This window comes from Mytilus californianus, unplaced genomic scaffold (assembly GCF_021869535.1).
Source record: "Mytilus californianus isolate M0D057914Y unplaced genomic scaffold, xbMytCali1.0.p SCAF_5, whole genome shotgun sequence".
Taxonomy (NCBI): Eukaryota; Metazoa; Mollusca; class Bivalvia; order Mytilida; family Mytilidae; genus Mytilus; species Mytilus californianus.
In genome coordinates this window covers 67,542,106-67,554,305 of record NW_026262701.1, presented here as the reverse complement: position 1 = coordinate 67,554,305, position 12,200 = coordinate 67,542,106, and the positions used below count along the sequence as shown (strand labels likewise).

Here is a 12,200-nt window from a genome sequence, read left to right as displayed (position 1 = left end):
GCAGTCGGTCCACTTTATATTGATTTTTCGATTAATGTGTTTGCGTCCTTAATATGCATGAAATGCTTGCCACTGAACATTAAACAAACAAGAAACTATTAATCTCATCATGATGTATATATGTGGTATTATGCTAATTTTGATACTTTTGTTTTTTGTATCATGATACTTTGATATTTTCATATTATATATCTGATGAGTTAATATTTTTAAGTTTAAGTACTTATTGAGTAGTTTCTAGTCATGCACCAGTGGTTATATTTATTGAAAGACTTCTTCATGGCTCAGTGAGTTTTGATACATTGCTGGGTATGTGCTTACTCTCTATGTTTTACCAGTTTGTGTTATGAAAACTTTCTCTTCTTTGTGATAATTGGTTAATTAAGTCATATGTCTTTTTTGGAGGGAAATTCTTTTGTTTGGTTAGAATTTGCTGATATTTTGAACCGGATGGTGCTGTGCTGTTCCTTGATATAATTTGTATTCATATTTGGTGGACATCTTTGATTTTAACAAATAAGGTCAGTTTTCTCTAATTAATATATCACATTCCTACTATTATACTGATACGAATGTATTGTATAAATGATTTTGTATGAATGGTCAAAATGAATGATTTCAGATAAAAAGGTGCATCATATGAAAGATTAAAACCCATAAACATATACATTATATATAAAATATTGGTTAAATCAGATAAACTACTCGACACAGTCAAAATAATCATTTGTAAGTATTTAACTGTTTAAGCCAAATTGTACGCAAAAGTAAATAGATGTTTGCTGAAGATGTTTGTTATCAACAAAAATATTTTATATGTTCAAGTTGACATATTTTTGTATACGCACAAACTACTAACAACAACAGTTACGATTATGTTTAAATTACAGATATTGAACCAAGTCCAATATTGTACATGATGTATAGCGCTTTGCTTTCTTTGTACTAATACAACGTTGATAGTCAGAGTCAAAAAGCGAGGCATAGGTATGCTGTTTCCGGTGGCGGCGGCGGCGGCGGAGTTAACAATGTATTAGTTAGTGATTATGTCAGTTTTGTGTGGAACCACTAGTGGTAGGTCAATAATATTTGGTATACAGTTGTATTAGCATAGGCACATCTCATTTCAATGGAAATTATGTAGCACCGCCCCCTCGTCATGGTCTACTGACTTTGAAACTTTTGCTTAGTTTACATGTATTGGTTTGTGATTAGGTCAGTTTATAGGGAACCACTAGTGGTAGGTCAATGAATTGATATTTGGTATGCAGTTGTATTAGCACTGGCACATCTCATTTCCATGGAGATTTTTTTGCCCTGTCCCCTCAGTCATAGTCTATTGACTTTGAAACTATTGCTTAGTTTACATGAATTAGTTTGTGATTAGGAACCACTAGTGGTAGGTCAATGATTTATTGTATGCAGTTAACTTGTACTAGTGTAGGCACATCTCATTTCCATGGAGATTATTTGGCCCCGCCCGCTCAGTCATTTTCTACTGACTTTGAAAAACTTGCTTCGTTTACATGTATTAGTTTGTGATTAGGTCAATTTATGGGGAACTACTAGTGGTAGGTCAAATATATTTGGTATGCAGTTGTATTAGCATTTGTACATCTCATTTCCTTGGAGATTTTTGGCCCAGCCCCCTCAGTCATGGTCTATTAACTTTGAAACTTTTGCTTAGTTTACATGTATTAGTTTATGATTAGGTCAATTTATGGGGAACCCCTAGTGGTAGATCAAATATATTTGGTATGCAGTTGTATTAGCATTGGCACATCTCATTTCCATGAGATTGTTTGGTCCTGTACCTTCAGTCATGGTTCATTGACTGAATATTTTCATAACTTGCATGTAAAAGTATTGCTATTTTAATTTCAACATTTGCATTTTACTATATATCGAAATAACAAAAAGGCGAGAAATATCTCTGTGTTAACAGTTTATTATCAAAATTATATCAGTAGAATATTTGATAGAACTTAATATGTTAGATATTAAGATGTTAAATTTATGATGAGTTCAACATTTCTCACAGTTTTCATTCTTTATACATAATTTTATGAGTACTGTATTTTTGATGTTGTCATTTAAAGTGAACAGAGTTATCTTTCTTTGTACTGATTATTTGTTTTTATATTGCAGGGTCATTATATAAAATATTGACCTGAGGTGTTTATTTTTATTGTACTACCAAAACTATTTAGTTTTATATAGATATTTTTAAAAATTATGCCTATTTGCTTATCCTAGTTCATGTTTTTATGTTTTGCAGGAAATGATTAATAGCGACTGAGTCAAACGAAGAAACTTCAGAGTTAAATGCTCAGAAAGAAAATATGAAGATAGCCAATGCACAACAAAAGGAGAAGCACTTATTAATTATGAAATTGGTATAAAGGAGAGGTCATACATCAGAGAAGACTTAAAGCAAAGTGTACAGGTAGGAGACTTGATTTGTCGATTTTTGTATATTGTCATAAATTAAAGAGTATGATTGCCAATGAGACAATTATCCACCGGATTTCAAATAATGCAGATTTAAGCAACTATAGGTTACTATACGGCTTTCAATAATGAGCCCAACCCATTACATATAGTCAGATATAAAGCTGCCCCAACATTGCTGGTTTACTGTACTTGGACAAATGTTCCATTCATATTCAAGATGATATAAAAAAAATAATAGATCACTTAAGTAGCTTCTGCACATTTTGTAAAAACTTGTTGGAGAGGGGAGGAACTATCACTGAAAAATAGGATTTGTTGGTGATGGCCATAAAAATGTTTTTGCAACAACCCATCTGCAGATGCTTCATATAAAGAGTTGTTACACACGAGACTTAAATAGAAATAGAAACATTTGTCATTAGTAATTACCCTCAAAATCTTATCTTTTATCAGATCAGACTTTTTCTATTAAAACATTGGTATGCAATCCTATTAACATTTGCTCATCTCATTTCTATGGAGATTATATGGTCCTGTTCCCTGACATCATGGTTCATTGACTTTGAAACATTTGTATGTCTTCTGGCTATTCCTATATTTTGTATTGCTTATATGGTAAAGTTTGAGTTTTGTCCAGTTTAAAGGGAACAACTTATAATAAGTCAGTAGTGTTAAGTTGTATGAGCTTTGGCATTTCTTGTCTCCACAGAAGTTATTTGACCCTGCATCTCAGTCTTGGTTTTATTTTGGATTGTTTGCATTGTCGGAGACATATATTTATATATATATATGAAGAACAAAAAATTTGCGAAAGCAAATTTACAGATCTAACATTGTTGGGCTGATGTTTAGACGAGTTGTATATATAACTCGTCTAAATATCAGCCCAACAATGTTAGATCTGTAAATTTGCTTTCGCAAATTTTTTGTTCTTCCCTCGCCGGGTTTCGAACTCATGCTACTGAGATATCGTGACACCAAATCGCCTGCACTGTATCCGACGCGCTAGACCACACGACCACCTAGGCCGTGTCAGGGTATTTATACATCCATAACAGCAAAAAAGACACAAAGTACAGATCAGAGAATACACGCAGTTACTGACAGCTAGTTCAAAGCAACAACCAAAAAAAAATATAAGGTATTTAAGACTAAAATATCAATCAGTACACATCCAACATCCAGTGGATTTAGTATAAAGACGTCATTAACAGATTGTAGTACCGTTAAAGAGCATATGTGTATAACAATAATATTAAGTAAGTATGATTTTAATCTACTGATAACAAAATCAATATTATACTTTTTTTGTGTTTTGGCCAAAAAGTATATAATAAATAGAGAGAAACTGCAAACAAAAATGATCAGCAAAATAAGATCTCCAAATAAGCCAAAAAGAAAAATTATAGTGACTAAAAACGAACCTTATAAGACGTTTATTCGAGAACACTTTTTAAGCAATATGTCAAACACATAAAGTTTAATCAGAATTGATGTTAAACACTAGATGTTACAAGTGAGTTACACGATGACTGTCTCACTGGTTAAAAATAAAATTTATTTTAAGAAATGCGGAGGAGCGACAAGAATTTCCCGTGTAAAATACGTCGTTTTCTAATGAAAGTCGTAGTTTTTAGAAATGGGAATTTTATAACAAAAGGATTATAAAAACACTGATGATGATGACAAACAATTTGTTTCCGACATTTATACCGGTAGGATATATCCATTTTGATGTATGTACACGTTTTATACATACAAAAAATATAATATGTACTTATGTTTTTTTTCCTACATCGTAAGTTTTGGAAGAGATTTTTTTTCTTATGCTATGCAAATGTGGGGACTCGTTCCTTTGTTTTTTATAACTAAAGCTTTATTTATTTATGTATTTGCTGTCATCATATATGTGTATTTTGTATATATAAAAGGGAGGACTTTATATAAGTTGTAATAACTTGTGTCCAATCCTATTTGCTTGATTATTGCAATGAAAAATTACTGAAGAATTCTTTCGTCAAGCCTGCATTAATGATAAACAGAACAGATATATGGTGTATAAATTCATGACACGGAATCCTTGCACTCACTTTAAAAACCCCAAAGCATATGAACAGTGCTTTTATTGTTTGTCTTTATCTCAAAGTCACATTGAGGACTTCAGCAAACAGAAAAAGCAAGCTAAAAAGACGATCCTAGTAATAATGACAACGGAACAGTTACATTCACCCGATCATTACACGCTAAAACAACTGAAAGTTAGGTATTTATCGTTCCTTTGCTTTACTTTTAATGTTTTTGTTTTTGGCTTGATGTTTGCGAGTGTTTTATTTTACTCGTATTATCAGTGTGTGTTAGAGGAGATATGGACGTTCTAATCTCACGCTCACGTACGTTTCGAAATCTGACATCCATGGGTCGATTCCATCTTGCTGCATTTTTTATTTGAATGTTAACATATTCTGTAGAGTTGTCCTTCCAAAATTACAAATGTACTAGCCGGAGTTCGACTGGACCTTTGCACAGTAGCCACCGATATATCAACTGGGCTAAATTAGAGTAAAAAGTACACTCCTTTATCTAAGACGGCAGAGTGGTTATTTACTATGCAAGGAGTACAAGCCTTAAATTCAGTCGGCAGAGAGGTTGTTTACTATGCCAGGGAGTACTCTTCTGTATATCAGTTGTTTGCGCAGTTGGTTACTGTGCCAACGGTCGGTCTCTTGATTGGATGGTACTGTTCACAGGCACTTGTCTCAGAAAAAATTCCTATATACCTAGACAAGTGCCTGTGGTACTGTTGTAATTTTGGGAAAAAAACAAGTTATTCAGATACAAGAAACACATGATATGTTAATGAAACTATTCCAAACAATTGTGTAATTAAGAAATAAATATACTTTTTTTGTACAGAACAGAAGAATTAACGGTCACTATCTGTGTTTAGAGATTGAATAGAAAATACAACTACAGTCAATGTCTCAAAAAGGTATTTTTTCTATCCTCATAGTTTCATTTTTGTACGTTTACAAACCGGACTCAAGCTAGCGATCAATTTCTAGAGACCATTCAAGGTAGAGACATATTCTAGCGATCGCTAAAGATCACAATAATAACAAACACGCTATAGAACCAACAATTAAAATTGGGTTATAAAGTTCTATTAAAAAAAAATTTCTAGCTACCAGTACGAAATATATCGTTTTTTTGTTTGATTGATCAAATATGTCCTCATTTAAGATAAAAAGTGGACAACCCAATATCAGTAAGTAGCTCTGTAGCTCAATGAATGCTCATACTTTTGCTCTTAACAGTAAGGTCTATAGTTCGAGTCTGGTAAATCGGTCTTTTAATTACTAGGGGGAAAAATCGAGCCTGCAAATCGAAAATATACAATTCATGTTAGTAGAGCTATCGTCAAATTCATGCTCAATGTTAACTCTCTATCTACTAGTATTATTCAAAGCAATATTTAAATATAAACGATCCGTTTTTATGTTTATGGCAATCAAAAAGAGATTATATTAATATATGTGAAAGAGCTTTGTTCACAGTCAAAATCTGGAAAATCACGTTAAAAAAGTATATCTCAAAGTCTGCTTTGCTTTTCAAACTATAGTCTGAATAGAATAAAGATCACTCTAACTCCAAAAAAAAAATGTCTGAAACTGACTACATCAAGATGCTTAAGAGAGTTGAAAGATACCAAAGGATATTCAAACTCATATTTAAAGTCGTAAAACAAACTGACAATGTTATGGCATAAAACGGAAAACGACGAAAAGTCAAATAACTGTACACAAAACACAGCATAGAAAACTAAAAAACCGGAGGTGATCTCAGGTGTTCCAGAAGGATAAGCAGATCCTGCTCCACATGGGGCCCCCGTACGTCGTGTTGCTCATTTTTAAAGTACAAACCCGGTGATAAGTCTAATTCAGTAGGTCACATTCGAGGAAAAGAGGACGGGACTGTGTCATTATCCTTTTACTTCATATTCCGCTATATACAATGTAGATGATGTTCTCTCACTAAATAATTCAAAGTTTAATAAGCATTTTAAACGAATCTCTCATATCGAACTAAAGGATGATACCACAGATACAGTTCAGTCTACCTCATATCTTAACTTACATCTAGAAATTGACAATGAAGGTCGGTTAAGAGCAAAACTTTACGACAGAATGGATGCTTGCAGATTCCCAACTGTGAACTTTCATTTCTATGTAACAACGTCTAAGCAGCGATGTATATAGAATATATATCTCTCAGTTGGTACTATATTCTAAAGCTCACTAGAGGGCTGCGGCTTACAAGGAAGTTATTGTGTTATAGGTTCTAAGTGGTAAATTTGAAGACATCCCTTAGAAAATTTTGCGGATGGCATCACTAGTTAGTTAACCATTGTGAAATATCCGTGTCACAGATGACCACGGATATTTCAAATTGTCCGAACCACAATCCTGTCATCTTTTCCTCGATTGCGATATCACCGAATGAGACTTATACGCGAATTTTTACTTACTATGAACAGCATATAGGGTGCTACATCAGGATCACCTGAGATCAACCCCGATTTTCAGTGGGGTTCATGTTGCTGAAGTCTTAAGTTGTCTATGCAGTGTTATCTGGACTTGTCTTATCATTGTTTTTCGTTTCTTGCCATGGCATTGTCATTTTCTCTTAGACTTATGAGTTTTTGAATGTCCTCTTGGTATCTTCCGCCTCTTTTTGATATATGTTTAAATATTAAACATTGATACTTTAAATTAATACTATAATAAAATAATTATCCTTAGAAGGCATTACTATAGGAATAACAAAAATGAATTTGAAGAGTTGCCACTATCAAACCCCTAATTGAAAGTGTCAACTCTTCAAAAAATACCTTTATTTCTTTTCCAATGCAAAAAAAAAAAAAAAATTACGGAAGACACCAACGGGACAATCAAATATCATTACTCGAATCAAAACAGACAGCATAGCAAAAAACGAAAATGAAGAAAAGACAAACAAAAGAAAACTAAAGATTGAGCAACTCGAACTCCGCCAAAAAACGGGGTTGATTTCAGGTTTTTCGTAAAAATGATCATACAATATTAAAAATAAAGCATTTGATATATTACGGAAACCCGACTGCAATTGTTTAACGTTGTTTCAAATGACAGTCAACCGTGAAATTGACGACAGACGTCAATCAAACAAAAGTGGCGTTATATGTCATTTAAAAAGGAATCATGTATTCAACTTATCTTATAGCCATATGAATCATAACTGAACTCATTTGTGGTCTTTGAACATTTACATGGTTTCTTATAATTACAGGATGTTTGAATGATGCACATGGTGCATGTATCTCTGAGCCAATGTGTGTCTACCACAAGTCAGAATATATTCGATTTTATTGTGAAGAATGCCGAGTTTTTATTTGCGACGACTGCATTACTGGGAAAGGCAAACATAGAAGATGTTTTAAGACAAAACTAAGTGACTATGGAAATAGAACAAGACGTTTGTTAAGAGAAAGGACAAAAAGAGCAGAAGACAAACTCTCCAAATTAAGTTCAGAATTGGATCTTGCTATGCACGTTCAAAAACGTTTCAATGAAGCAGTGGACGAAAGCATTAGTTCGGTTGTATTCAGAAGAGAAATCATACGACAGAAATTTGACGATTTACAAAAAGAGTTGATAACTAAATTAGATGGCTTGCGTAACCAGGCAAATACGCAATATGAAGAATTCATCAATCTTCATACTAATCAATACTGCAAAATGAAAGAAATTACAGAGACTATCCGTACTACGGAAACGGAAATGACTGAAAACGATATGGTGACGTATACTTCTAAACTGAATAAATTTATAGATAGTTCGGAGGCTGTTCCAAAACTTGAGCCCCCAAGCTATGTGACGGATGACAAGTATTTTTCCTCAAAATATCTACGACAACTATTTGGCGATATTGAATTTGTTGAGTTAAATTACCTGCCAATTGCAACTTATTGAGCCAGACACCAACCAACGTAGTTCTATCTCAAGACTATAAATACCAACATACAGAAGAAAAAGAAAAGATAATGTACATGCCACTTTTTCTTTAGATGGTGAAAATGACAAAGCGTCAGGAGCCGAAACTTTAAAAAAAAAAATTTTTAACTACAAATTATCCTAGAAAGATCATGAACATGAATGACATATTTGCCACTGGACGCTTAACAACCCATAAATAATCCATTAAAGAAAGAAAAGGAGAAAGAATAAAATGAAAAAAGAAGAAAGAAATTCACATGCTTCTTTTTCCAAGGTTCCAATTCAGTGATCATTTATGTGTAATCTCGGTTTAGTATGTCCCTTCGAAATCTAAAACTTTTCATTTATTTGTAGGTTTGAATTTACCAACTTTAATATATTTATAACTTTAGTACTATAAGAAATTTCTCATGAATGTTATCATATTAGATTATTTATTTTGATATATTCTTTTGGTTTTTGATGAGCCTGCGACGTATGTCACAGAAGTGAAACTAGCGATCCTACATTCCATCGTCGTTGGCGTCGGTGTCAACATTTAGGTTCAGTCTGTAGTTAAATTTTACTTGATACATCAATAGCTTTGTCAAACCTTCATGGAATTTTAAGAAACTTTAAAAAAAAAAGCATTCTTGGATCAAAGACAGTATCAAGAGCAAAACTTTGAAAACACATGTTTTTTTCTCTTTTTTATGTATTCTACTGACAAATGACAGGGTAAGCAGTTCAAGCTCCACACCAAATACATTCTTGGGTTAAAGTTTTCTCACATATCAAAAACTTTGTCAAACCTTCATAGAATTTTATGAAACTTTGGTAGAAGCTTATCAAAGGTTAAGACATGGTTGAACTTTAAAGCAACTTGTTTCTTTCACTATTTGTATCATACTGATAAATGAACAAAAGTTTTTGCTTGGGTTGATATTTTATAGACATAAATAACTTTGATAAATCTTCTTAGAATGTCATGAAACTTTGGCAGAGTCTTTTTTTATGATGAAGCGATAATGTCTGAAGCTATATTTTGAAAAAGTATTTTTATTTTTTTATTTTTCAGTATCTGTCCGATCTTTTCAATTCTTTATGGAATCTTGGAAACTTGGGAAAAAGATAAATTGTCACCTTTATTTAACTGATAAACGACATAAACGGACTTTGTTTTTGACAGTCAGCATTACACTAAGGATAAAATTTATGACTTTCAAATCATATGACAAATCACATATGCTAATATGTTTAATTTTGATATCGTACTGACAGCAGCTATTGCAAGCGAGACGCGGAGTGGCACCGTTAAAGTCCATAATTCCTCTAAAGTCCACAACACCGCTAAAGTCCACAACACATTTCCGCTAAAGACCACAACGCCGCTAAAGTCCACAAACTTTCCGCTAAAGTCCACAAAATGACCTCCGCTAAAGTCCACAAGAAAACGCCGTTAAAGTCCACAATAACAAGTTCCGCTAAACTCCACAAAAAAGCACCGTTAAAGTCCACACATTTTTTTTTTATTATTAAAAACATCAATTTTTTATCCCGTTAGTACAATACAAAGCATGGGCCTTTCTTCTCGGTAGTTATTTGTTTATCAGTTTGATAAATGAGAAAAGTACAGTATCTGTAGATGATTTTGTTCCATTAATTTTGATCTTTGTATTATGATCAGATGATGATGGCCAATTTGGACATCATTTCTAAAAAGTTCGTAAATTCGTTAGTTAATATTAACTTATTACATTATTACTGCATTCTTCAAGTACTGTTTTTTTTTCTTATTCTTTGCATATAATCACTTTTTGACGTAACTAATGTACAAAGCAAACTTGCCTCCTAATCTATAACATTTGAACGGCATTCATTCGGACAACAATCTTGATTATGATTATAAACAAAAAAATACTAAGTACATGAATCCCCAAAGGTCTCCTGTCACAAAACTTTTAACCAACGTTCAAAACGTTACTAATTTCGGTGTTAGTTATAGAAAACAACGAAAAATAATGTGTTATGATTTTCAGAACGGAAAAATGAAGCCAGTATGATAAATTCTAAATAAAAAAAAAAAATTCTATGCTATAAATTATATTTTTAACTATTAGTATAGGATATCGATGCGTTGAATGGGTGTCTACCAAAATGTCACAATAAAACCTGATTTGAGTACATTTCAATGAGACAGCAACTCAACAATAAATGTAATACATTTTTACATCACTCTTCCGGAAACCAAATTGGAAATTTAAATATTACTTGCATCATACTTGTATACCATTAATATCAGTTAATAGAATATTGATTAGTTTTTGACCTAAAATGAATTTAAACAAAATTTCGCACAAAAGTGTATGTGTTGTACTGTTTCATCACTGTTCCAGGTTAGGGAAGGGTTTGGCGCCAGCAAAGTGTTTAACTTCGTCACATTCTGTTATGGACCTGTAATTCGTTGGCTGTCGTTTGTTGCTGTATATCATATTATTTTCCCGTTTATTGTTACGGAAAAAAATCAGGCCGTTACTTTTTTCGTTTGAATTGTTTAACCTTTTTTTCCGTTTATTTCGGGCCTTTTAAAGCTTATTGTGAGGTATCGATTGTGCTCATTATTGAGGGCCGTACGGTGATCTATAATAGTTGTTAAATTCTCTGGTAGAGAATAATCTCATCGGCAATCTTACCACATATTTTTCTATCAGTTAAATAATTTCCGAGGCCTGGTTTGCCGATCGATCTAAGAAGTATTGTATCTACAGTAATCACTAGGATGTCAACACCGAGGTTGTAAATTCGATGAACCCCGCTCGAAACAAGAGGGTTCGACTCCAATCCTTATTAACTACTTCTTTATTGTTCTGCACTCCTTTATCTAAAACAACATATTGTTGTCTAATTCCTTACACTCACTTCATTTGAACTTTGGTGAAGAGTTGTCCCATTGGCAATCATACCACATCTCCTTATATTTCATAATGACTGTTTACTTATTCCGTACTATGTTCTGTGTACTATTTTCGTTAACACATGACATGGGTACAATCTCTTTGTTCTTACTGTGCTATAATCTGGATAATGCACAGCTAAGGCGGACCCTGGATTTTGAAAGGGATGGAACTTGATTCCATAAAATTAAAAAAAATATCTATTTTATAATATTTTGTGTACAATGTAAATCTTAAATGGGTGTTTCACAGTCAAACCAGTTTACTTAATAATTATATTTTGTAATTTCTGCCAAAAAAAGTGTATTTTAGAATATCAAATTAAATAAACTCTGTGTTCCATGGAATGAATGTATTACGATTATTTAGATATGTATACCTTTTTAGTGACTATTTTGCGATCGAATTTAATGAGGATAATTTTTAAGTTTGTACCAAAACAGCGTGGGAGGGGGAATGAGCTGCCGATCAATTGTTAAGATGCGACATGTCTTCAAAAATGAATTCAGTAGACACAAAATAAAGGGGGGAGGGAAAGTCAAAGATTGAAAAATGAAACATTTTTTTTCTGTTTACTCAATATTTTGAATTAAGGTACATTTCTCCTCGGTTCATCTTCTTCTACGCATATTATTGAGGGAAAGAAAGGCAATTAATCTATACCCAATAACCCGTTCAGTTATGATTTTTCATACACCGATTTAAAAGGTATGTAGCAAACTGAACTAAAACTGAGGAGATGTAGGTTATACGTCAATAAGACAGTAATCAAACGACAAAA

The 12,200-nt window shown here is 32.8% G+C and overlaps 2 long non-coding RNA genes across 2 annotated transcripts in view; one reads left to right on the top strand and one right to left on the bottom strand.

Moving 5' to 3' along the window:
- LOC127701394 (uncharacterized) overlaps positions 1-12,200 on the bottom strand; it is a 203,940-nt gene that overhangs the window by 151,455 nt on the left and 40,285 nt on the right. The window lies entirely within an intron of this gene.
- On the top strand, positions 3,985-8,929 carry LOC127701380 (uncharacterized). Its single transcript, XR_007981997.1, has 3 exons — positions 3,985-4,190; positions 5,368-5,443; positions 7,780-8,929. It is a non-coding gene; the product is annotated as an uncharacterized LOC127701380 (long non-coding RNA).